Source organism: Elephas maximus, chromosome 20 (genome assembly GCF_024166365.1).
Source record: "Elephas maximus indicus isolate mEleMax1 chromosome 20, mEleMax1 primary haplotype, whole genome shotgun sequence".
In the NCBI taxonomy this organism is placed as follows: Eukaryota; Metazoa; Chordata; class Mammalia; order Proboscidea; family Elephantidae; genus Elephas; species Elephas maximus.
The window spans coordinates 80,586,863-80,614,010 of record NC_064838.1 but is presented as its reverse complement, the minus strand read 5'-3'; the positions used below and the strand labels follow the sequence as shown (position 1 = coordinate 80,614,010).

Here is a 27,148-nt window from a genome sequence, read left to right as displayed (position 1 = left end):
GTGTGCATCAGGTTTGTATGCTTTCACAATACTTATTCTGTCTATATGCTCAGTAAATAATTTGAGAATCTGGACTGTCCGAAGAAGAATGGGGCATCAGGATTGGAGGAAGACTCATTAACAACCTGTGATCAATTGCTTACTAAAAGCAAAGAGGGCTTTAAGGAGGTACTGATGAAGGTCAAAGACTATAGTCCTCAGTATGGATTCACCTCAACATAAAAAAAAAAAAAAAAATCATGATAAAGATGGAAATATTGAATCTGTCAAGGATTTCATTTTACTTGGATCTGCAATCAATGCTCATGGGACCAGCAGTCAAGAAATCAAAGGAAGTATTGATTTGGGCAAATTTGCTGCAAAAAAAAGACCTCTTTAAAGTGTTAAAAAGCAAAGAGGTCATCTTGAGGCCTGAGGCGCACCCGACCTAAGCCATGGCGTTTTCAGTTGCTTTACATGCAAAAACTGGAGAACGAATGAGAAGGGCTGCAACAGAACTGATGCCTTACGGTGTCGGGGCAGAATGTTGACTATATCATAGACGGCCAAAAGAAGGAATAAATCTGTCTTGGAAGAAGTACAGCCAGAATATTCCTTGGAAAGGAGGTTGGCAAGACTTCATCTTACTACTTTGGACAAGTTGGTCTAGAAGGACCAGTCCCTGGAGCAATACATCGTGCTTGGTAAAGTAGAGGGCCAGCAAAAGAGAGGAAGGCCCTCAACAAGATGGATTGACACAGTGGCTGCAACAATGAGCTGAAACATAGCAAAAATTTTAAGGATGGTGCAGGACTGGGTAGTCTTCTGTTATGTTGTACATACGGTCATTATATGTTTGAATAAACTCAAATCAAATCTACACAAACAAGAACAAATTAAACCTTTGTTGTTATCAAAATTACATACTTAACAGTAAACAATGTTTTCTCCATTAGCTATGTAACATTTAAATTATTTTTTAATATTTATTGGTAAAATTGAATAAAGTACTTCCTTGATATCACCATTCCTGTTATAAAACTTTTTCACAATATATTTGTAAAATAAGAGACCTAAAAGAAAAAGCAGATTAATTTCATAAATAAAGAATAATTAATATTAATATTAGTGCATACTAATCCATTTTTGGTATATGTATATTGTTATTATTACACTAAATTTGTGTTTTCTTTATTTTTAGGTACTCAATTATTTGTTTATAGTATACACCAAAGTGACATATATGGGAAGCCAGAGAAATGTCTCAGAATTCATTCTTTTGGGATTTTCTCATGACAAGAACATACAAATACCTTGCTTTGTTCTATTCTTATTCTGTTATATTTCTCTCTTGGTTGGAAACCTTCTGATCCTTGTTTCCATTCTAAGCAGCATCCTTTTTCACCAACCAATGTATTATTTCCTCAGCCACTTAGCATGTCTGGATGTCTCCTATACTTCTAGTGTCACACCCAAACTGATAGGTGATCTGTTATTGGGGACAAAATCCATCTCCTAGGTAATTGCATGTTACAGGTATTTGCCATGCACTTCTTCGGCAGTATTGAGGTCTTCATTCTAACTGCCATGGCCTTTGATCGCTTTGTTGCTATCTGTAAACCTCTCCACTACATGATTATCATGAATAGAACAAGATGTAATCTTCTTGTCTTAGCTGCTTGGGTTGGTGGGGCTGTCAATTCCTTTCCTCAATTATTTATGGCAATCCTGTTACCCTTTTGTGGTCCTAATGAAATCGATTACTATTTTTGTGATATCGCCCCTTTGCTAAAAGTTGCCTGTACTGATACCCACATCACTGGTGTTCTTGTGCTTGTCAGTTCAGGTATGGCTGCCTTAACAACCTTTGTTCTCTTGTTTGGGTCTTATGTCGTTATGTTATTCACCTTAAGAAATCACTCAGCTGAGGGAAGACACAAAGCCTTGTCTACCTGTGGCTCCCATATCACTGTGGTGGTCTTGTTTTTTGCTCCTGCAATCTTTGTCTACCTTAGACCTCCTACCACCTTTCCTGAGAATAAAGTATTTGCACTGTTTTATACCATTATTGCTCCTATGTTCAACCCCTTAATCTATACCCTGAGAAATACAGAAAAGAAAAACATCATGAGGAAAATTTGGTGTCAAGGTCATTTTCAAAAGAAGCTCACAATTAACTGATGAAGCCTGTCAGTGAGACAACGTTGTAAAATAGAGTGGCTAACTGTGAAATCGAAGGCTCTCGACTTCTCATGCTTTATGTAAACCTTTCCCGTCAGTAATGGGTTAAATGTGGGAAATAGGAATTAAAAGTTAATGTAATTACTAATGCAATTACTAATCTATCACATAAAAATTAATTGGGAACCTAGTTAATTTTGTGGGGTGTTATCATGGATTTTCTTGTGTCCTCCCAAAACGTGCAAACTAGTCAATGCCACGATTCCAAATATTGTGTGGTTGCCCTCCATTTTGTGATCTGATGTAATTTTCCTGGGTGTCCTAACTCCTAATCTTTGCCTGCGGTTAATGAGTAAAGATTAGGTTATGTTAGAGATGATCAGGGTGGGATATGGCACCCTTATTTAGGTCACGACCCTGTTCTGATGTAATGGGAGTTTCTTTGGGGCGTGGCCTGCATCACCTTTTATGTTACAAGAGATAAAAGGAGAGAGAAACCAGCAGAGGGGGAGGGAATTCCTACCACTTAGAAAGAAGAGTCAGGAGCGAAGCACATCATTTGGACCCTGGGTCCCTGCACTGAGAAACCTTAGACCCAGGGGAAGATTGGTGACAAGGACCTTCCCCCAGAGCCAACAGAGAGAGAAAACCTTCCCCTGAAGCTGGCACCCTGAATTTGGACTTCTAGCTTCCTATACTGTGAGAGAATACATTCCTGTTTGTTAAAGCCATCCACTTATGGTATTTCTGTTATAGCAGCACTAAATCATTAAGACACCGTGTTAAAACTATCTTGAAGAATCCTTCTTTGCTTGGAATGAATTCTGAATTCTTTCCAAGCTGATCCTTCACCTCCATAAATATGCTTCCCTTAGGTTATCCCTCATATTTCTACAAACTATCACACTTTAATTGAATTCCTTTCTGCATCCAGTTTAAGAGTTTTACAGCAATGTATATTTGAGATCATTAATAATAGACTTCTGGAATGTTAGACTGTATGTAATGACCAATTTGACCACTCCTAAGTTCTTGCCACATGTGCCTCACCAAATTGGGTGCATGTTGGTAAATACATTGACCTTAAAATTTTTTTTGTATCTCATCCTGAAATTAATATATAATCTCACTTTAAGTCCAAGAATAATTTATCTTCCTTTGGAGTTCAATTTTCTCATCTGCTCCTTGAAATCATTTCCAAGCAAGATCAGTCATGCCAGAAGTGTAAGCCATACGCTCATGCAACTTATTTTTCCTGCTAAGTCTGGACAGAGTTCTAAATTTACACTTGGATTTGATGACACTTTGGTGTTAATGACACAATTTTATGATACTTTAAATCAATACCTAGAGGTAGAATTGTTGAATTATAATTTTTAGTAGCTTTAGTAGATACTGTCTAACAGTATTTCATAGTTTTTGTAATTTTACACTACTGAAATAGCAATATGGAAACCATGGTGGTATAGAGGTTAAAAGCCATAGCTGCTAACCAAAAGGTCGGGGGTTCGAATCCACCAGGCACTTCTTGGAAACTCTGTGGGGCAGTTCTACTCTGTCCTGTAGGGTTCTATGAGTTGAAATTGACTCGACGGCAACAGGTAGCAGCAATAGCAATAAGTGATTTTAAAAAAAAAAAAGTATTGCCATGGAGTCAATTCCAATTCATAGCAACCCTATAAGACAGAGTACAACTGCCCCATATGTTTTCCAAGGAGTTAGCCTTTTGGTTAGCAGTCAATCTCTTAATTACTGCACCACCAGTATGTCCCTCATGTTACTAAATTTGCTATTGTTTTCCCTCTCTTTTCTCCTTGATAGACATTTCTGATTTTAATTAATCTTTTTGAAGAATCAAATTTTGGCTTTAATTCAACTTTAATTGATATTCTCTATAGTGCTGTTAGTCATGTCGTTAATTTATTTTCTCATTGTTCTTAGATTTTGGTGCTTATTTTTTTTATGACACTTAGATCACTGGTTATGAAACTTTCTTGTTTCTTAATGAGAGAAGTGATATCAATACACATTCTACATATTACAAAAGGGTAAAAAGAGATTATGAACAAATTAAAGCCAATAAATTCAACAATTTAGATAAGATTGATGAATTATTGAGTAATATAAACAACCAAATTTCATTAAAAAACAAATTGTAGATAATCTCTGTAGCCCTTATTTCTTAAGGAAATTAAGTAGGTTGCTTCAAATCTTTCTAAAAGGAAACCTCCTGCCCAGGTATCTTCACTGTTGATTCTAAAAAAAAAACACTGAAGAAGAAATAATGTCGTTTCTACACAAACTCTTCCAGAAAATAGAACAGGAGATAACACATCTGAGCTCATCCTATTAGACCAGCCTTTCTATGACACTTATAAATTATAGGAGGTCATCTTTACTTTTATTAGGATTTTCTACATAGACTCTCATATACATCACATGTGAATACAGACAGTTAACTTATTCCTACTCCATCATGGTTATCACTTTTTTTTTTTCAAGTGAGCTTAACATTTTTTCAGGATATAAAATCAATATCAAATTTATTATATTTTAGAACTAGTAATATATTATTAGAAATTTTATTTTAATATGTACATTTTATAGCATTAAAATATAAATACTTAAGAATATATGTGAACAAACATGGGCAATATATGCATTGAAAACTGTAAGACTTTGCTGAGAAAATATGAAGAACTCAATAAATAAAAAGATATACCTTGTTCATAAACTGGCCAATACAACATTTTGAAGTTGTCCATTCTTCCAAAAATAATCTCTAGGACAATGCAATATCATACAAAATTCTGAACAGGCACATTCTTTGAAATTCCAAACTCATTTTAACATATATGGAAATGTAAAGGACATGGATTAGTTCCCACAATTCTAAAACTGTATATAGTTGGATGTCTTCCACTATCTGATTTCAAGGGATATTATAAAGCTACCATGTTCAAAATGGTGTGGTATTTTCATAAAGAAAAATGAGTAAATCAATGGACCAGAAGAAAGAGTCCAAAAGTAGATATACACACACATATATATCTGTGTGTGTATATATGTGTGTGTCTACATATATATATATATAAATTATCAAATCAGTTTCAACTCATAGAGACCTTATGTACAACAGGATGGAACACTGACCGATGCTGCACCATCCTCACAATCATTACTCTCTTTGAAACCATTCTGGTAGCCACTGTGTCAATCATATATACATATATATTATATATGTAGATATGTATATATCCAACTTATTTTCATCTGTCTGTCACCTGACAGACAATTTCAAATGTCTGTCATCAACTCATCAGAGAAAAGATAGCCTTTCCAACAAATAGTGCTGGATCAACTGGATGTCCCTAAGTACCGAAAATAAAATGAACTGTAATGTATACTACACATCTTGTACGAAATTATTTCAAAATGGATCACTGACCTATATGAAAATGTTAAAGTATATAGAATATACTTAGAATATTTTTGTGACCTTGAATAAAGCACATAATTTTAAAATATGACTCTAACCACATGATACATAACAAGTTGATTAATTATGTCACCATGAAGACTAAGTTGTGCCTGACCCAAGCCATGGTGTTTTCAATCTACTCCTATGCATATGAAAGCTGGATAATTAATTGACACCTCTGAATTGCAGTGTTGGAGAATATTGAATATACCATGGACTGCCAAAAGAACAAAAAATCTGTCTTGAAAGCAGTACAACCAGAATGTTCCTTGGAGGTAAGGATGGCAAGTCTACGTTTCAAATAATTTGGACATGGTGTCAGGAGGGATCAGTCCCTGGAGAAGGGCGTCATGTTTGGTAAAGTACGTGGTCAGTGAAAAAGAGGAAGACCCTCAATGAGATGGACTGACACAGTGGCTGCAACAATGGGCTTAAGCATAACAACTATTGTAAGGATGGTGCAGGACTAAGCAGTGTTTCGTTCTGTTCTACATAGGGTCGCTACGAGTTGGAACCGACTCAGTGGCACCTAACAACAACAATAACATTAAACTTTTACTGCAGAAGAATTGGAGATGACCAGAGATCAATTATTCAGGAATCGATACAGTACACGAGTCACCTGTAGGTATCTCTATGGAGAAACCTGGTATGTGTGTTTGGGCGGGGGGAGATAGGATTGAGTAAGATTAACTAGAGATATGACCAGCCATCTCCATCTGTGGATTGACACAGTCTAGCTTGAGCAATGCTTAATCAACTCTGGAATTTATTTGAAATGGTCAACCAGATTCTAACTTTAATTCTGAAGTGATAGAATCCTTCAATTGATGTTTAACACAATTCAACATCTGATGTTCACAGATGTTTAACTTTGAAAGTCTGGAAGAAGTACTGAACTTAGAAATACCCATTTCTCTGCTTTTGGTACTTGCTAGTTGTTTTAGCCACTTCATTAGTCTCTAGACACTTCTGTACTCTTATCTGCATAATAGAGCAATTCTTACTTCAATATACGCATAATTGTGAATACTAGATGATATAATAAACTTAAAGCACTGAATAATTGCTTAATATACTTTGGTTACTGTTATTATTTTTGCTAAGTAGATTGATCTGAACTAGTTAAGATACTCTAAAAATTGAGTTCTTGAAGTTTTACATATATGAGAAATTTTTGGGTTTGTATTTTTTTATATGTTGGAAAGAGGGAAAGGGGCTAACTGAATTTCAGTGTGCACAGGGTGGGATGAGCCTAAACCACTTATAAATATTCAGTGACTTGGAGAATGCACTGGATGGTAAAAAGAATAAAAGCTTTCTTACACTTCACGTGTTGATTTCCTCTCATTTTTCCATGTGTTTTCGTATTTAATAATGTATCTTTTCCTTTAATGTATGTGTGGGGCAAAGATGCTATGTCTATGTTCTTTTTTTTTTTTTTTTTTTTTGTCTGATTCTCCAACCGTCTCTTTCTGTAATATTCATCCTTGGCTACCAATAAGGTGGTCTCAGTCAACATTTGGAGCCCTGGTGGTGCGGAGGTTAGAGCTATGAATGCTAACCCAAAAAAAGGTCAGCAGTTCAAATCCACTAGCCACTCCTTGGAAACTCTATGGGGCAGTTCTACTCTGCCCTATAGGGTCGCTATGAGTTGGAATCAGCTCAAGGGCAACAGGTTGTTTTATTTATTTATTTATTTTGGTAGTCATGATCTTGCAGGTCACTGATTTTATTGGTCTGTCTACTTCTTAACACCTAGATTACTCTTGAAAGTGATCTATATGTGGACTGTCAATGCCTATTTTTGGATCTCTTTGTACCTCATCTTATTTTTCTGGTAGTTGATTTAATATTATTCCTGGATAACATTATTTTTCCTACTATCCTTCAGAAAACTAGATGAGCACAGAGTCAGAAGAATTTTCTGAACTGCTCCAATTTTAGTATTTTGGGGCCTGCAGAGAAATAGCGCCTAAGCCAGGCTAACGTAAAGATAGAAAGTAACACTAGGGCCAGAAAATGCCCAGAGGCACCAGGACAATTAAGCTGGACAGCAAGTTAGTGCCACTTGATGAAGATCTGTTTGGAAATACCTCAGAGAATATGATTTTTTTTGAGCTTTGAATACATATTAAATCTTTTTCTTATAATTTATTTTATTATTTGTTGCTGTTGAGAATATACACAGCAGAATACACACCAATTCAGCAATTTCCACATGTACCATTCAACGACAGTGATTACATTCTTTAAGTTGTGCAACCATTCTTACCCTCCTTTCCCTAATTGTTCTTTCCCCATCAACATAAACTCACTGCTCTCTAATTTTCCTGTCTAACCTTTTGAACTGCTGCTGTCATTTGATCCCACATAGATAATTTAAACTCATAATAATTCTCCCATTGTCACATAAGTTTATATTCTGCTCTTCCTAATGACATTTCCTTTAGACCTGGGCATAAAACAGATGATCACTAGAATTAAATATGTGTTCTATTTTGCAGAAATTTCTTAATACTTTTTGTTTGCTTTTCAGTCATACCTATTTTTTGTGGTAAATCTACATTCAGAAGTCCCTTCTTTTAGCATCCAAAGGAAACAGTGAGAAACAATTTAGCTCAGAATACTAATACATCAAAAAAGCCTCTGATTCAGGAACACGAAACTCTTCAAAAAGAAACTAGTGGTAAAATAGATTGGATAGTCCTGATACGCTGAGTTCAATTGACCTGGAAATGTTAAAGAAGAAGCCAGATACCTAACTGAAAATGTATTATGGACAGAATTAAAGATTGCAGAGAATCGGTTACACTTTGTTTATGGATTCTCACAATTTTGCATGGCTGTGATTGTATAAATATCTTTCTTCACAAACCAAAGAGTACAGATTCAGATTTATGATGTACAGTTTATGGTCAGCAATGCCAGAATTGAGCTTTCGGGAAAACACTGAGTCAGGCTGATGTCAGCTTGGTCCATACTTACCTGAGTTATTCTGACACTGTATCTAGCTCAGACACAGAAGTTACTACACATTCATCTTGCCTGTAAACTAATATATATATATACATACAAATATATGTACATATACAAATATATACTAATCCATCACCTTATACATGAATATATTTCCACAATAATCACATATTATCATATTTGATGTCTGTACATATTCAGTCTCATTACCAAATATAGCATCATACCCTCATTTCATCATTTCCTTTCTCAGGTAATTTTGATACTCCATAAGTTTTTTCTGGCAATTTTCACTTCTGCATTCCTTAGTGTGCAGATAAGTGGATTGAGAAAGGGTGTCCCAATGGTACAAAATACTGTCATCATCTTGTCCATGGGGAAAGTGGTTGTTGGGTGTGTATATATGAATATACCCAGGCCAAAGAATAAGACAACCACAATGATGTGTGAGGTACAAGTTAAAAGGGCTTTTTTTCCTCCCTTCTGCACTGTGGTTTCTCAGCGAATGCAAGATAACAAAGTATGGGATCATCAGAATCAAGAAACTACTCAATTAAATGGCCCCAGTGTTAGACACCAACAGTAGGTTGACCCCATAAGTGTCTATGCAGGCAAGGTTTAACAAGGGCTGCAAATCACAGCAATAATGATCAATCAAATTGGGCTCACAGAAGGGCAGTTTCAAGACCAGGGCAATCTGGCTTATAGAATGTATGAAAGACCCTATCCAGACAAGAATAATCAAGATGATACAGACTTGTTGTCTTTTGATGGTTCAGTAATTCAAGAGCTTACAGATGGTCATGTAGCACTCAACCTTCATAAGAATGAGGACAAAGATCTCCTTGCAGCCAAATAAATGGAGTACAAAGACTTGCACCATGTGCTAATTATAGCATATAACTTTCTTTGTAGAGACAGCATTCATGATTAGTCTAGGGGCTACGGAAGTTGAAAAGCAGGTATCAGCAATGGACAAATAGAATAAGAAGTGAATGGGACTTCCAAGAGTCCAGCTGAACTTGATGGTCACAGTAATGAGTAAATTGCCCACCACAGTTCCAGTGTAGAAGATTAATAACACCATTTTCTGCCTCATAGGATCCTATGTCAATCCTAACAGCATGAACTCAATTACACTCTTACGTGGCTGATATAGTTTCAGTAGATGAGGGGAAAGTAGAGGTTAGAAATAGTGAATCTGCAAGAAGAAAAAAATATATAAAATGAATACTGCATTTGGAGCTCGAGAACCTATGCCTGATCATGGAACTTCTACTTACCAATGAATAATCACTTTGTTTTCTGTGTATTATTTTTTTTTAATAAATGAAGTGAAATTCATAATACTTGGGAAACTCTGGTGAAGTAGTGGTTAAGTGCTACAGTTACTAACCAAAGGATCGGCAGTTTGAATCCACCAGGCGCTCCTTGGAAACTCTAAGGGGCAGTTCTATTCTGTCCTATAGGGTTGCTATGGGTCGGAATCGACTCGACAGCCACAGGTTTGGTTTGGTTTTTTGGTTTTACCTATTTACCTTGTTGCATATGAAGTTGTAACAGGAAAATAATGAAAAAGTAAGTGACTCTTCAAATATAACAAACATTAACGTTAGAGATTTGGCATGAGTGAATAATATCCTAAGCTGAATGTGTTTCTTCAGTATTAGAGGTAGTATGTTGCAGAAACAGAGAAAATTTGTCTGTAACTTACTTTGAATTGCTTTCGTACTTCTTCAACACGGCTGTCAAGTTATAAAATATTATCATACCATGTTGTCAAAAGTTACATTCTTTTCCTTACTCATTATTATTATTTTTTTTAAATATAATTTCTTAAGAAACAGAAAAGACTGAGGATATAGTTAAGGAAAATAGAAGAACCTTAACCATTTATCTGAAAAATCCTTTCAAATTTCAGATTCACAGCTTACACACTGTGAATCTAGAAAGCAGCTAAAGAAACTTCAAGTCATAGCAGAAGGGTTTTCAGTGGAATTCTTGTCATGTTTTTTCTTGTGCATCTGATATCCTGATTTCAGGTAAAAGAAGTAGAAATAAAAAGGAAACTAGTATTTCTTCATGTCTAAATTAAAAAAAAAATTTTTTTTTTTTAATTACATGCCTAAGTATATGTCTGACTCAAGCCATGGTATTTTCAATTGTCTCATATGCATGTGAAAGCTGGGCAAAGAACAAGGAGATAGAAGAAGAATTGATGCATTTGAATTATGGTGCTGGTAAAGAATATTGATTATAACATGGATTGCCAGAAGAAGGAACAAATTTGTCTGAAAGAAATACCTCCAAAATGTTCCTTAGAAGCAAGGATAACTAGACTTCATCTCACTTACCTTGGACATATTATCAAGAGATATTAATCTCTGGAGAAGGACATCATGCTTGATAAAGTAGAAGGTCAGCTAAAAAGAGGAAGACCGTTAATCAGATGGATTGACACAGTGGCTGCAACAATGGGCTCAAACACAGCAATCATTGTGAGTATGGCACAGGAACAAGAAACATTTTGTTTTGTTTTACATAAGGTTGCTATGAGTCAGAAATGACATGATGGCACCTAACAACAACAGCTTATGCCAGAAACTCAATAAATTGTTTTATGTACATTATCACATCTATTCCCAAATATTAGCATAGTCTAAAGCAAAATAAGTGCCCAGCTGGTAAAATACATTTATAACACATAAGACAGGCGTAATTCTTTCAAATAAATAGATTTGTCCAAACTGTTTAAAAAAAAGGTCAACACGAAAAATGGGCAAAAGAAAAATTAAACATATAGGAAGATGCTTGATTTCATCACAATTAAAGACATTGAAATTAAAATTCCAACTAGATATATTTTTCAGCTATCATATTAGTGAAGTGATTTCTTTTTTGGGGGGGGCAAATGTTTATTGACATATACTGCTGGAAATTTGTGGAAAACCACAATCTTGTACATTTTTGGTAGAAGTTTAAGTGAATGCAATCTTTTAGGGGGTGATTTTCAACATCAGCCACTGAGTCAATTTCCAGTAGACACACTTACGTGCACAAAGGCGATCACTTCAGCCCTTTCCATGGTGGCATAAGATGAGAAACAAATGTCCATCAGAAGGTCACTGAATAAACTAGGCATACTACTTTTATCATTGATGATGTCAGATAGATCTTGGCTGAAAGCAGAGAATACCAAAAAGATGTTTACCTGTGTTGTATTGACTACTCAAAAGCATTCAACTATGCGGATCACAATAAATTATGATAACATTGCGAAGAATGGGAATTCCAAAACACTTAATTGTGCTCATGAGGAACCTATACATAGATCAATAGTCAGGAGCTTGAAAAGAAGAAGGGGATGCTGTGTGGTTTAAATTCAGGAAAGTGTGATTCAGGGTTGTATCTTTCATCACCCTTATTCAATCTGTATGCTAACCAAATAACTTGAGAAGCTGGACTATATGAAAAAGAATGAGGCATCGGGATTGGAGAAAGTCTCATTAAAAACCTGTAATATGCAGATGACACAATCTTGTTTGCTAAAAGCGAGTTTAGCAGAGTTTACAGAATACGTGATCAATACAAAAAAATCAATGGTAATTTTGGCACTAGCAACAAATAACCAGATACTGAATTTTTAAAATATAATTTTAAAAATATAATAATTTTAGTGCCATTGAAATATAAATACTTAAGAATATATCTGAAAAAAATACGTGCAGAATATGTATATTGAAAACTACAGAACTTTGCTGTGAAAATAAAAAGAGCTCAATAAATAAAAACAAATACTGTGTTCATAAAATGGATAATTCAACATTTTAAAATTTCCAATCCTACCTAATCTCTAGGTCAAAGCATTTACATACAAAATTTCAACAGCCATATCTTTAAGAAATTTACAAAATGATTCAAACATAAATGGAAATGCAAAGACAGAGGTTATCTCCCACAACCTTAAAAAAAGAATAAAGTTAAAGAACTTATGCTCCCTGATTTCAAAAGATACTATAAAGCTACAGTGCTCAAAACAGTGTGGTTATTTTAATAAAGAACAACAAGCACTTCAATGGACCTGAATAGTCTAGAAGTCAACATGTATATACATGGTTAACTAAATTTCAACACAGAAGAACCCACTTCACGTTTCTCAAGCTGAAAGAACTGAACAAAAAATTCAAACCTCAAGTTGCAATAGTGAAGGATTCCAAGGGGAAAATATTAAATGATGCAGGAAGCATCAAAAGAAGATGGAAGAAATACGCAGTGACATTATACCAAAAAGAATTAGTTGACGTTCAAACATTTCAAGAGGTAGCATATGATCAGGAACCGATGGTACAGAAGGGAGAAGTCCAAGGTATTGGAGAAAAACAAGGCTCCAGGAATTGATGGAATATCAACTGAGATACTTCAACAAATGGATGCAGCGCTGGAAGTGTCCACTTGTCTATGCCAAGAAATTTGAAAGACAGCTACCTGGCCAACTGACTGGAAGAGATTTATATTTATGCCTATTCCCAAGAAAGGTGATACAACTCAATGCAGAAATTATCAAACAATATCATTAATATCACACACAAGCAAAATTTTGCTGAAGATCATTAAAAAGTGGCTGCAGCAGTATGTTGACAGGGAACTGCCAGAAATTCAGGCAGGATTCAGAAGAGGGCGTGGAACCAGGGGTATCATTGCTGATGTCAGATGGATCCAGGCTGAAAGCAGAGAATACCAAAAGGATGTTTTCATTGACTATGCAAAGGCATTCGACTGTGTGGATCATAACAAACTACGGATAACATTGAGAAAAATGGGAATTCCAGAATACTTAATTGTGCTCATGAGGAACCTGTACATAGATCAAGAGGTAGTTGTTCGGATGCAACAAGGGGATACTGAAGAGCTAAAGTCAGGAACGGTGTGTGTCAGTGTTGTATTCTTTCACCATACCTATTCAATCTGTATGCTGAGCAAGTAATCCGAGAAGCTGGACTATATGAAGAAGAATGGGGCATCAGGACTGCAGGAAGACTCATTAACAATCTATGTTATGCAGATGACGCATCCTTGTTTGCTGAAAGAGAAGAGGACTTGCAGCACTTATTGATGAAGATCAAAGACCATAGCTTTCAGTATGGGTTACGCCTCACCATAATGAAACAAAAGTCCTCACAACAGGACCAATAAACCCCATCATGTTAAATGATGAAAAGATTGAAGTTGTCAACAATTTCATTTTACTTGGATCCACAATCAACACCTATGGAAGCAAGAGTCAAGAAACCAAAAGACCCATGGCGTTGGGCAAATCTGCTGCAAAGGACCTCTTTAAAGCATTGAAAAACAAAAATGTCACCTTAAAGACTAAGGCGTGTCTGACCCATGCAATGGTATTTTCAATTGCATCATATGCATGTGAAAGCTGGACAATGAATAAGGAAGACCGAAGAAGAATTGATGCCTTTGAATTGTGGTGTTGGCAAAGAATATTGAATATACCATGGACTGCCAAAAGGACAAAGAAATCTGCCTTGAAAGAAGTACAAACAGAATGCTCCTTAGAAGCAAGGATGGTATGGCTGCATCTTACATACTTTGGACATGTTGTCAGGAGGAATCAGTCCCTGGAGAAAGACATCATGCCTGGGAAAGTACAAGGTCAGTGGAAAGAGGAAGACCCTCAATGAGATGGATTGACACAGTGGCTGCAGCAGGGGGCTCAAGCATAAAAACAATTGTAAGGATGGAGCAGGAAGAGGCACTGTTTCGTTCTGTTGTACATAGGGTTGCTATGAGTTGGAACTGACTCCACGGCACCTAACAACTACAACAACAACTTTCAACAAATGTCTGCCAACAATTCATTAGAAAAAAGACAGTCTTTAAAAAAGGATTGTGGTAGATGTTCTTTAAGCACATTAGTCCAGCCAGCAGTGCTTGGAAGTTGTGAAGTTGCTGTCTCCTCTATTAATCCCGTGGCGGTTTCTGTGGGGCCAGAAGGAACCACAAAGGAAACTTTTCAGATAGCCACATTGGCCGAAAATGGGGATAGTGAAAAAAATGGCTGCACTGGAGGCTAAAATCTGTCATGAAATAGAGTATTATTTTGGCAACTTTAATTTGCCATGAAACCAATATTTAAAGGAACAGATCAAATTGGATGAAGGTTGAGTGCCTTTGTAGATAATGATAAAATTCAACAGGTTAAACCATCTAACAACAGACTTTAATGTAATAATAGAAGCTTTGAATAAATCACAGGTGGAACTTAGAGAAATAAGAGAAGATAAAATTATGATCAGAAGATCTCTAAGCAAACACCTCCCTGAAGTGACTGATGAGTATTAAAATGATGTGAAAAACAGATCTGTTTATATTAAAAGCATCTCAACTGATGCAAACTTTGATGATATAAAAGAATCGTTGGAAGGCAAAGGTTAAGTACTAAATATTCAGATGAGAAGAACATTCCAAAAAGCATTTAAGGGATCAATATTTGTTGTGTTTGAGATCCCTGAATCTGCTAAGAAATTTGTAGAGACCCATGGCTGGAAGGACAGAGACCTGCTAATACTTCTCAAAGAAGATTACTTTGCAAAAAAGAATGAAGAAAGAAAGCAAAGTGGAAGATCAATTATGAGCTAAACAATAGTAAGTAAAACAGAAGTTAGCAGAACGTGCTGAAATGAAATCTCTAGAAGAAAAGATTGGCTGCTTGCTAAAATTTGGGGGTGACTTTAGGTGATCAGACCTGTAGAGAAGATTTGCACATCCTTTTCTCAAATCACAGAGAAAAGAAATGCATACTTTGTCAGAGGAGCAAAAAAGGGAGTAATTCTATTTAAAGTAAAAGCTAAAAAAGTACTGGATAAAGCCAAATACACAAGTAATCGTGGCCTACATTTAAGGAACAAATAAATGACATGGGAAGTACCAGAAGGAGAGGTGGAAAAAGCAGCACTGAAAAAAATCATGGAAGATCAGCAAGAATCCCTAAACAAATAGAAGTGAAAAGGTGGCAAATTTAATGGAAAAGATTAGGGAAATAAAGTTGCCCAGGCTGAGCCAGCTAAAGGAGAGGTACAGTTTCAGGACAAGAAAGTGAAATTTAACAGTGGTGATGAAAACGGTGCTGCTGGACCAGGGAAAACAGCAAGAGAATAAACAGACAGGGAAGACTTTACATCAAAACAACAGAAATTGAAACAGGAGACCAGTAGTTTAGTAAACCATTTTTAAATTCATTTTAATTAGATTTTAATGTACTTTTGTCTTTGGAGATTTTTAAAAAGAAAACCCAGTTAGGTTCACTTCAATATCCACATGTAAGAAAGGAAAATATATTTGTTGTTTAACTTGTCTTTTTTTCTTGTTGTTATCTGATGAGGATTTTCTCATTTTTTATTTTAGATAAAGATTTTTAAAAAATGTGTAGCCCTGTGTTATCAGGTTATTCAAATATCTAAAGGAAAATTCTTCCATTAAATTACCTTTTCAATATGATAATGTAGTAATATAAACTAATAAAATATATTATGTACAAAAAGAAAAAAAATTGTGTTGGTAGAGTTGGACCTACTTATGTGTGGGGGAAAAAAAAGAACTTTAACCTATACTTTACACTTCATACAAAATTATTTCAGGTGGATCTTAATCCTACATATAAAATGTAAAAGTATAAAGTACTTACTATATATTTAGGAGAAATCTTTGTGCCCTTGGAATACCAAATAAAACCAAACCCACTGCCGTCTAATCAATTCCAATTCATAGCAACCCTAAAGGACAGACTAGAACTGCCCCATAGAGTTTCTGAGGAGGACCTGGTGGATTCGAACTGCTGGCCTTTTTTGGTTAGCAGCCGTAGCACTTAGCCATGATGCCATCAGGGTTTCCAGCTGTTGGAATGGACACACAATTTTAAAATGGTTCTAATAGCATTATCAATAAAAAATGGTAAATTAGATTTAATAACATTAAAACTTTACTGCACAACAATTTCAGATGACTAGAGATCAATTATTCAGGAATCGGTTTTATAAATGAGGCCCCTGTATACATCTCTAAGGAGAACCCTGATGTATGTGTTTTTGGAGGGAGATGGGTAAGAGATGTGATCAGCTATTTCCTCCTATGGATTAACACAGGCTAGCTTGAGTGAATTTGGGTCAACACTGGGCATTACATTGACGGGAACAATCAGTAAAAACCCTGTTCTGATACCCGTAATTCTGAAGTGCTAGAATTCTTCCTTTACTCAAGATTGCTTAATGTTCAAAGTCTAGAAGAAGTACTAAACTTAGAAATACCCATATTCTGCTTCTCAAACTTACTAGTGGTTTGAGCCATTTGGCTAATTTTTAGAAGCTTCTGTGATCTTATCTGTTTAATAGAGCTAATTATATACTTGTGTCAAAATATGGATTATTTTAAGTACTAACTTACATAATAATGTTAGAGTGTCCAATAGTCTCTCAAGGTATTCATGTTTTTGTCATTATTTTGCCAAGCAGATTGGTATGAATCAGAAAAAGTACTCTAAAAATTTCATTCCTGAAGTTTTAAATGTATGAGAAAACTTTCAGTGTTCACATTTATGTATGTTGGGAGTGAGAGAAAAGGTCAGTGTGTGCAGATGAGGATGAGGCTAAACCACCTGTCAATAGTCAGTGACAGGAGAGAAAAACGAATGGTAAACAGAATAAAAGCTTTACTGCACTTTGTTGATTTCTTCTGATTTTTCCATTTCTTTCTTCTTTATTTTTACTTGATGATATAACTTTTCCTCTTGCCAAGTGTACTGAGCAAAGAATGCCGTTTTTTCTTCTCTGTCCTCTCCTCTCCTCTCCTCTCCCCTTCTCTCCCTGGCCACAAATAATCTGGTCCCAGTCACGATCTTGCAGGTCACTGATTTTATTGGTCTATCTACCTCTTCGCAAGGAGTCCTGGTGGCACAATGGTTGGTTACATGCTTGGCTGCTAACCGAAATGTTGGCAGTTTAACACCACCAGCAGCTTCAAGGGAGAAAGACCTGGTGATCTGCTTCTATAAAGATCAGCCTAGAAAAGCTTGTGGAGAAATTCTACTCTGTCACTTTGGGTTGCTATGTGTAGAAAATTAACTCAGCATAACCTAACAACAACAACACCTTCTCCACACCTAGGTTATTGTTGATAGTGAGCCATATTTGGACTGTAAATGCCTGTCTTTTGTTCTCTCTGTCTTATCTCAGATTTCCTGATGGCTGAAATGATATTTTTTCCAGATGTCTTTGTGATCTAGTGCTGCTATGACAGAAATGCTACAAGTAGATAACTTTAACAAAGAGAAGTTTATTCTCTCACAGTCAGGTACGCTAGGAGCCCATATTTAGAGCACCAGCTTTCTGTGTCTGCTCTGGAGGAAGGTCCTTTCCATTAATCTTCTAGGAGATGATGGAGCTTCTCAAACAGGAACCCCAGGTCCAAAGGATGCGCCCTGCTCGTGGTACTGCTTACTTTTTGGTATGAAGTCCCCATATTTCTTGGCTTGCTTCTCTCTCTTGTATCTCAAAAGAGATTGGATTAAGACACTAATCTTGTAGATCTCGTCAATATAACTGCCACTAATCCATCTCATTACATCATAGTGATAGCATTGACAACACATAGGCAAATCACATCAGATGACAAAACTGTAGACAATCATACAATATGGGGAATCATGACCTACACGGGTTGACAGATATTTTTTGGGGACACAATTCAATCCATGGAATCAGGCTGTCTTTTTCCCCCCTATTCTTCAGATAGCTAGATAAGCTGAGATTCAGAAGGGTTTTTCGAGCTGCTCTTGTCTGACTGCAGCATTTGGGAGCCTCCAGAGAAACAGTGCCTAAACAAGCTAACACAAAGATGGAAACTAAAGTTAGGACAAGAGAATTCCCAGAGGCACCAGGGCCATTAAGGTGGACAGCCAGTTAGTGCCATTTGGCAAAGATCTTTGTAGAAATGCATCTGGGAATATGATTACTTAGAGCTGTCAAAGACCTAATAATTCCTGCATTGCCACAGAAGTTTATATTCTGCTCTTCCCAATGAAACTTCCTTTGAGCACTAGATTTATAAATGATTCCTCAGACTTAAATAGTGTGTTAGATTTTTCAGGAATTTCAAAACATTTTTTGTTTACATTTTAGTCTTGGCCAAAGTTAAGATGTTAAATTTGTATTCAGAAGCCCCGTATTGCTTTCCTGTGGAAAAAACATCTCCTTCCCCTTGCATCCCTGATGATTTAAGTGGGCATTTAAAGTCCACTCCTTTTACAAATGTGTAGAATATTCTCAGGGATTTTAAGAGTCTATATATATTTTCAGCAAATTAACCTAAGGTGTGTTCGAATCACTGTTTTGTAATTCTCAGCATTTTATTTCAGATTTATGTGCTGCAGAAGAATTAGCAGAGTTTTTTTTTTTTTTTCCCTCAGGGAGAAATTCTTCCTGATTCAGCCTAAAACGAATCTGGAAGACACTCAGACCTGATGATCAGTGCATTACCCACATAGCCTTGAATTGAAGAGAGCACACCACTCATTTTTAGACTGATTATAGGCTATTTGTTGTTATTCTGTCCATTTTCTTTCTTAAGGTTATAACTTCTCTTGCAGTATAAGGTAATTTGATTAGTATAAAACTACTAGAGTGTGTTCTAGTAGTTTTATACTAATCAAATTACCTTATACTGCAAGAGAAGTTATAACCTTAACACACTTAAGTTTCCATTATTCACAAGCAGAATTCCACTTGAGAACAGTAGGGCTAAAGTGAATGAAATCTTCAAGTTGGCACTGAACGTTCCTGAGTCCCATTCTAGCCCTAATATATTTTCTTTCATATTCCAATTAAGGAATAACTTAGTTTATGCTTGAATATCTACAATAATGAAGAATTTCTCATCTTTCAATAAACATGCCATTCTAAAATACTCTAGATTCATCTGTGTCAACTAAGGTAAGTTCTCAACTAAGGTAAGTTCACAGCATGCCTTATTCTGAATTCACCATGAGAAAATTTGAATTTATGGTTGAAATTGCACTTTATCTATTAAAAAAAAAAGAGTATCTATTATTACTATGCTGAGAGAACACCAAACAGAAAAGGCAGAATTTTTTAAGCAGTACTACCAAGGAAATAAAGTAGTCATTTGACCATGTATTTTCATTCAAAGAAAAAAAGTTACAAAAGTTACTGATTAGTGTTAGGAAATGCTCTAACCTAGCAAATCCATCATCAGGATAATTTACTTTTAGCCATGAATTGTCCAAATAGAAGTTTTACTTGATCATTAACTCATTATATTTATGTTGTGCCATTTGTTTTTATTTCATTTATTTATTTCTTTAACTTGGTTATATATGTGTGAATGGCAACTTAACTAGTAGGTAAACTAACTCCTCACTCAAAGAAGAAATGAAGGAAAAGGAAAACAACATGTGTGACTTAAACTGTGTATGCCACTGGGGTATTTATATTACTTCATGTATTCCTCATTATATTTGTGAATTATGTATTGATGTCTCAGTTGCATAGGTGAGGAAAATGAGGCTTTTAGAAGTTAAGCAATTAGCCCAAGATTCAGCCCTTTTTTTTTTTTTTTCAGCCCTGGTTAGTTTATTTTACAACCTTCAATGTTTCTGCCTCTTTCTGTGTTGTCACTGTTCTCACCATTTACACAAAAGTTGCCTAATATTTCTTCCCTTTCATCAATTGTGATTTCACTTGTTTCATAGAGGTTTTCCTTAATATCTACATGAACAGGAAATAATTGTGTTTATGACACTACCTTTTTCTCACCTGAGTGGACTTGCAGGTCCCGATACCTCCGCTGATAGCAGTGATCATAGCAGCATGTTCCCATTCAGGATGGAGCTTTAACAGCTATTTTGGCTTAGACACCTATGATAATCTAGAAAACAAAAGCAAGTATCTTGGCTTAAAAAAAATATTTTTTGTAAAACAAAAGGAAAATTATTTCAAAGTGACTGTCATTAGGTGCCCTTGAAATGGTTCTGACTCACACCAACCCTACGTCCAACAGGATGGAGTACTGCCTGGTCCTGGGCCATCTTCACAGCCTCTGTTCTACTGGGACCCATGGTTGCAGCCATTGTGTCGGTCCATCTCCTTGAAGGTCTTCCTGTTTTTTGCTGACCCTCTACTTTACCAAGCACAATGTCCTTCTCCAGGAACTAGTCCCTCCTGATAACATTTCCAAAATATGTGAGATGAAGTCTTGCCATCTTCTCTTCTAAGGAACATTGGGGCTGTTCTTCTTCCAAGACAGATTTGTTCCTTCTTCTGGCTATCCATGGTATATTGAATATTCTCCCTCAGCAGCATAATTTGAAGGTGTCAATTCTTCTTTGGTCTTCCTTATTCATTGCCCAGTTTTCTCATGCGTATGAGACAATCAAAAATGCCATGGCTTGAGTCAAGCACACCTTATACCTCAAGGTGATATCTTTGCTTTTAAATGCTTTAAAGAACTCTTTTGCAGCAGATTTGCCCAATGCAATATTTAGAATCAGAGAATTGCCCAAAAATGCTTTAGTGATCTTATAACCTTCCAACTTAAATATTCTTTGTTGCTGATGAGGATTCAAAATAGTTCTTCTCATTCCTCTTCTCCATGACACCCATGCTCCCCCACCCATATCCCACTTGGCTCTTAATTAAACATGGGTTACAGCACTAGACTGAGGGAGATCGGGATATCTGGATTCTGGTACACACGGATTGTTATTTTTTTGACTCTGAGTAATTTCTTAGATCCTTTTAATTCCAATGTCTTTTTCCCCCGTGTTTTTAACAAGTTTGTTAATAAATAATTCACATACCATACAAATTTAATAAGTAGAGTCCAATGATTTTTAGCATATTTATAAATATGTGCAAGCATCATCACAGTCAATTCTAGAACATTTTAATGACCACAAAAAAAGTCCATACTTTTTAGCTATCACCACTCCCTTGAAGAATAGATTAATGAAACATTTTCTACTTTTAAACTGTTCACCGAACTACTAATATAATAATTTTGTTTGCTAAAAATATATATATATATATATATATATATATATATATTTGGAAAATCAGCATTATACCATCTGAAAAACTAGGAATTTCCATTGGTTTAAAGAAGGAAAAAAATAGGTCGATGGACTCCCTCAAAAACCCATTGCTGTTGAGTTCATTCTAACTCATAGCTACCCGATAGAACAGAGTAAAATTGCCCCATTGGGTTTCTAAGGCGGTAAATATTTACAGAAGCAGACTGTCATATCTTTCTCTCAGAATGGCTGATAGGTTCAAACCACTGACCTTCAGTTAGCAGTTGAGTGCTTAACTGTTGAGCCATCAGGTTCCTTAAATAACCCTCAAAATATTAAAATATATATGTATTATTTATTGTTAAATGCTGAACATTCTGAACCTGATGATAATTTTTCTTTGTTAAAAAAATGAAGATTAGGAAAGCTTATAAAGTTTGTGAACCCATGGTGGGAACAAACAGACTTTCTTTGATGAAATTTTTTAAAGTTTGAATATTTGTAAAAAATAGAATTTGTGTTTCTCAAAGTAAACTGTCATACATGTTATCTATTTGCCATCTAAAATTTCAAAGACTTTAAATAAAACGGAAATTCTGGTGGCATAGTGATTAAGAGCTAAGGCTGCTAACCAAAATGTTGGCAGTTTGAATCCACCAGGCACTCCTTGGAAACCTTATGGGGCAGTTTTACTCTGTCCTGTAGGGTCACTATGAGTCAGAATTGACTGGAAGGCAGTGGATTGTTTTTTTGTTTTTACTAAATACTACAGATTTTGGGTTTATGTATCACTAGATTTGAAGGTTTCTGAATTACCTTGCTACAAAAGCATTGTGCATTTTAAAAAGTAAACATCTACAAAGCCCACCATGGCTGCCACGTCAGATCCAGACTAAGGTAGAAGGAATGCTATAATTTTCCCAGCTCCATGGAGTACCTTATCCTTCCTCATAACTGGAAGAATATCACTTGGAAGTGTATTCTTCTTATTCTGCACTCTCTTTTCCCCTGTGTTATTGCCTCAAGATTAATCAAAAGACATATGTGATTCACAAAGTTTTCATCCTTTTATTCATGCAATAAATAGCCTAACTGACCACTAAGCTTGTTTTAGTTGCATTTCTTATAATCTTCTTTTATGGACATCTGTTTTGTAGACTGTGAGTAAAAAGATTAAATTTCTATAAGAAGCTATAAAATATGCGCACTTCAAACATACTTTGGCAATTCAACCATTTTACCTTTCCTTTGCCTTCACGAACTTGAATGACTGTATAATTGATAAGTTTTTTCCTCTAACCTGTGAAATGTAAATAAGAGATGTGAATGAATTTACAGTTACTTTTCATAACTTCAATCTTTAACTGAAATTTCTTTTGCTGTATACTTTTTAATGTAACCAAACCTGCATAGGTTTAGCATAACTCATTCGCAATGTTTACTCACGTGGCATAGAAGAATACACTCTTCACATAAAAAGTTCAGCATTTTAGCCAAGGTGTTTATAACATATTTGAATTTTCTGAACATACATTCCAAAAATAATTCAGAAAATGTGATCCAGGCCATACTGGAAGACTGAAAGTTGAATCTATTCGTAATGCACACATTAAAATATGCAGAAAAAAATTTTTGTTTCATTTTGTTTTTGTAATAAGTAAATTAAATAAACAGATACAACACTGGAAGTGCTCATTTGTTTATGCCAACAAATTTGAAAGAGAGCTACCTGGTCAACTGAATGGAAGAAATCCACATTTGTGGCCATTCCAGAGAAAGGTGATCCAACAGAATGCAGAAATTTTGAACAGTATTATTCATGTCACATGCAAATAAAATTGGACATAATTCAAAACAATTGCAGCAATATATCAACAGGGAACTGACAGAATTTCAAGCCAGATTAAGAAGAGGATTCGGAATGAAAAATATCATTGCTGATGTCAGATGGAGCTTGGCTGAAAGCAGAGAATACCAGAAAGAGGTATACCTGTGTTTTATTGACTACAAAAAGACATTTGATTGTGTGAATCATAACAAATTAGGGATAACATTGCAAAGAATGGGAACTTCAGAACACTTAAATGTGCTCAAGTGGAACCTGTACATAGAACAAGAGGCAGTCATTCCAACAGAACAAGGTGATACTAAAAAAAAAAAATTTTTTTTTTTTTTTTTTAGTACCTGGTTTAAAATCAGGAAAGATGTACATAAGCATTGTATCTTTTCATAATACTTATAAAATCTGTATGCTGAGTAAATAACCCGAGAAGCTGCACTATATGAAGAAGTGGGCATCAGGATTAGAGAAAGACTCATTAACCTATGATTAATTGCTTCCTGAAAACAAAGAGGACTTGAAGCAGGTACTGATGAAGATCAAAGACTACAACCTTCATTATGGGTTACACCTCAACATAAAGAAAATAAAAGTCCTTACAACTGGGCCAATAAGCAACATAATCAAAATATTGAAGCTGTCAAGGATTACATTTTACTTGGATCCACAGTCAATACTCATGGAAGCAGCAGTTAAGATATCAAAGAAAGTGTTGCTTTGGGCAAATTTGCTGCAAAAGACCTCTTTAAAATGTTAAAAAGCAAAAGGTGTCACCTTGAGGTCTAAGGTGTGCCTGACCCAAGCCATGATGTTTTCAGTTGCCCCATATGCATGCAAAGGTTGGATAACGAATAAGAAAGACTGAGGAAGAATTGATGCCTTTACATTACGGTGTTGGGGGAGAATATTGAATATATCGTGGACTGCCAAAACAAGGAATAAATCTGTCTTGGAAGAAGTACAGCCAAAATGTTCCTTGAAAGGGAGGACAGCAAGACTTCATCTTACTGCTTTGGACAAGTCATCAGGAGGGACCAGTCCTTGGAGGAGGACATCATGCTTGGTAAAGTGGAGGATCAGTGAAAAAGAGGAAGACCCTCAACGAGATGGATTGGCATATTGAGTGCAACAATGAGCTGAAACACAGCAAAGATTTTAAGGATGGTGCAGGATTGGGTAGTGTTCTGTTATGTTGCACATAGGGTCGTTATGAGTTTGAATCAACTTGACAGCACCTACAGGAACAAGTACAAATTAAAATTTTGTTGTTATCAAAATTACATACTTAACAATAAACAATGTTTTCTTCATGAACAATGTAACATTTAAAATATTCTTTAATGTTTACTGGTAAAATTGAATAAAGTACATCCTTAATACTATAGTTCCTATTATAAAATTATTTCATAATATCCTTGTAAAATAAGGGACATAAAAGAAAAAGCACCTTACCTTCATAAAGAACAATTAATATTAATGCATTGCGTACTAATCCATTATTATTGTACTGTTAATTTTTTCATCTAAGTTTGTATTTTCTTTATTTTTAGATACTCAATTATTTGTGTATAACATACACCAAAGTGACATATATGGAAAGCCAGAGAAATGTCTCAGAATTCATTCTTTTGGGATTTTCTTATGGCAAGAACATACAAATATTTTGCTTTGTTCTATTCTTATTCTGTTATATTTCCCTTTTGGTTGGGAACCCTCTGATCCTAGTTTCCATTCTAAGCAGCATCCTTTTTCACCAACCAATGTACTATTTCCTCAGCCACTTAGCATGTCTGGATGTCTCCTATACTTCTAGTGTCACACCCAAACTGATAGGTGATCTGTTATTGGGGACAAAATCCATCTCCTATGGTAATTGCATGTTACAGGTATTTACCTTGCACTTCTTCGGCAGTATGGAGATCTTCATTCTTACTACTATGGCCTTTGATCGCTATGTTGCTATCTGCAAACCTCTCTACTACAAGATTATCATGAATAGAACAAGATGTAATCTCTTGTCTTAGCTGCTTGGATCGGTGGGGCTGTTCACTCCTTTCCTCAATTATTTATGGCAATCCAGTTACCCTTTTGTGGTCCTAATGAAATTGATCACTATTTTTGTGATATCTTCCCTTTGCTAAAAGTTGCCTGTACTAATACTCACATCACTGGTGTTCTTGTGCTTGTCAGTTCAGGTATGGCTGCCTTAGCCACCTTCATTCTCTTGTTTGGGTCTTATGTCATTACATTGTTTACCTTAAGAAATCACTCAGCTGAGGGAAGACACAAAGCCTTGTCTACCTGTGGCTCCCATATCACTGTGGTGGTTTTATTTTTGCTCCTGCAATCTTTGTCTACCTTAGACCTCCTACCACTTTTCCTGAGGATAAAGTATTTGCACTATTTTACGCCATCGTTGCTCCTATGTTCAACCCCTTAATCTATACTCCGAGAAATACAGAGATGAAAAACGCCATGAGAAAAGTTTGGTGTCAAGGTTATTTTCAAAAGAAGCTCACGATTAGTTGATGAAGACTGTCAGTCACACAACTTTGTAAAATAAAGTGGCTAATTGTGAAATCAAGTGTTGTAGACTTCTCATACTTTATGTATCCTATTGCTGTCATTAATAGATTATATGTGGGAAATAGGAATTAAAAAATAATGTAATTACTAATGAAATACTAATCTATCATACAGAAATAATTGAAAACCTAGTTAATTTTGTGGGGTGTTTTCATGGCTTGAATTGTGTCACCCTCAAAATGGGTCAACTTGTCAATGCCATGATTCCAAGTAGTTTGGTTTTTGTCCTCCATTTTGTGATCTGATGTAACTTCCTTATGTATTGTAAATCCTAATTTTTGCCTGTGGTTAATGAGGCAAGATTAGGTTATGTTAAAGACAATTAGGGTGGGTTGCAACAGCCTTATTCAGGTCACAAACCTGATCCAATATAATGTTAGTTTCCATGGGTGTGGCCTGCGTGACCTTTCATCTTACAAGAGAAAAAAGGAGAGAGAAGCTAGCAAAGGGGCAGGGACTTTCTACCACCAAGAAAGAAGAACCAGGAGTGCAGCACATCATTTCGACCTGGTGTCCCTGCACTGAAAAGCTCCTAGACTCAGGGCAAGATTGATGACAAGGACCTTCCCCCAGAGCCAACAGAGAGATAAAGCCTTCCCCTGGAGCTAGTACCCTATTTTGAACTTCTATACTCCTAAATGAATAGAGAATAAATTTCTGCTTGTTAAAGCCATCCCTATCCATATCAATACTAGATAACTAAGACAAGTGTTAAGGTGATGTTGGAAGAGTTGACTGCATAAAAACTAATCTAGATTATACTAATTAAGATGTTGCTATACTGAGCAAAGGATTATAATGCTAGCATTTTTTAAAGAAAATTTTATTAAAAAATTCAAAGTCAAGAACACATGGTGACACATGTTTTATGGTATTGGAGGAGTTAAAATCTATAACTTATAAACTAATTCTTAATTTCTGTTAAGTATTCTCCTATACATCCTCTAGTGGCAATTTTAGTATTGTATAATATGGTTTAAAGTGGTTATGGGTGTCAACTCTCATCACT

At 35.6% G+C, this 27,148-nt stretch overlaps 3 pseudogenes; all 3 read left to right on the top strand.

Annotated features, from left to right (window-relative positions):
- Window positions 1-1,222: 1,222 nt before the first annotated feature.
- LOC126064342 (olfactory receptor 4P4-like) lies at window positions 1,223-2,160 on the top strand (annotated as a pseudogene).
- Window positions 2,161-5,903: 3,743 nt separating this feature from the next.
- On the top strand, window positions 5,904-15,865 carry LOC126063813 (lupus La protein-like; annotated as a pseudogene).
- Window positions 15,866-25,145: 9,280 nt separating this feature from the next.
- Window positions 25,146-26,082, top strand: LOC126063812 (olfactory receptor 4P4-like; annotated as a pseudogene).
- Window positions 26,083-27,148: the final 1,066 nt, after the last annotated feature.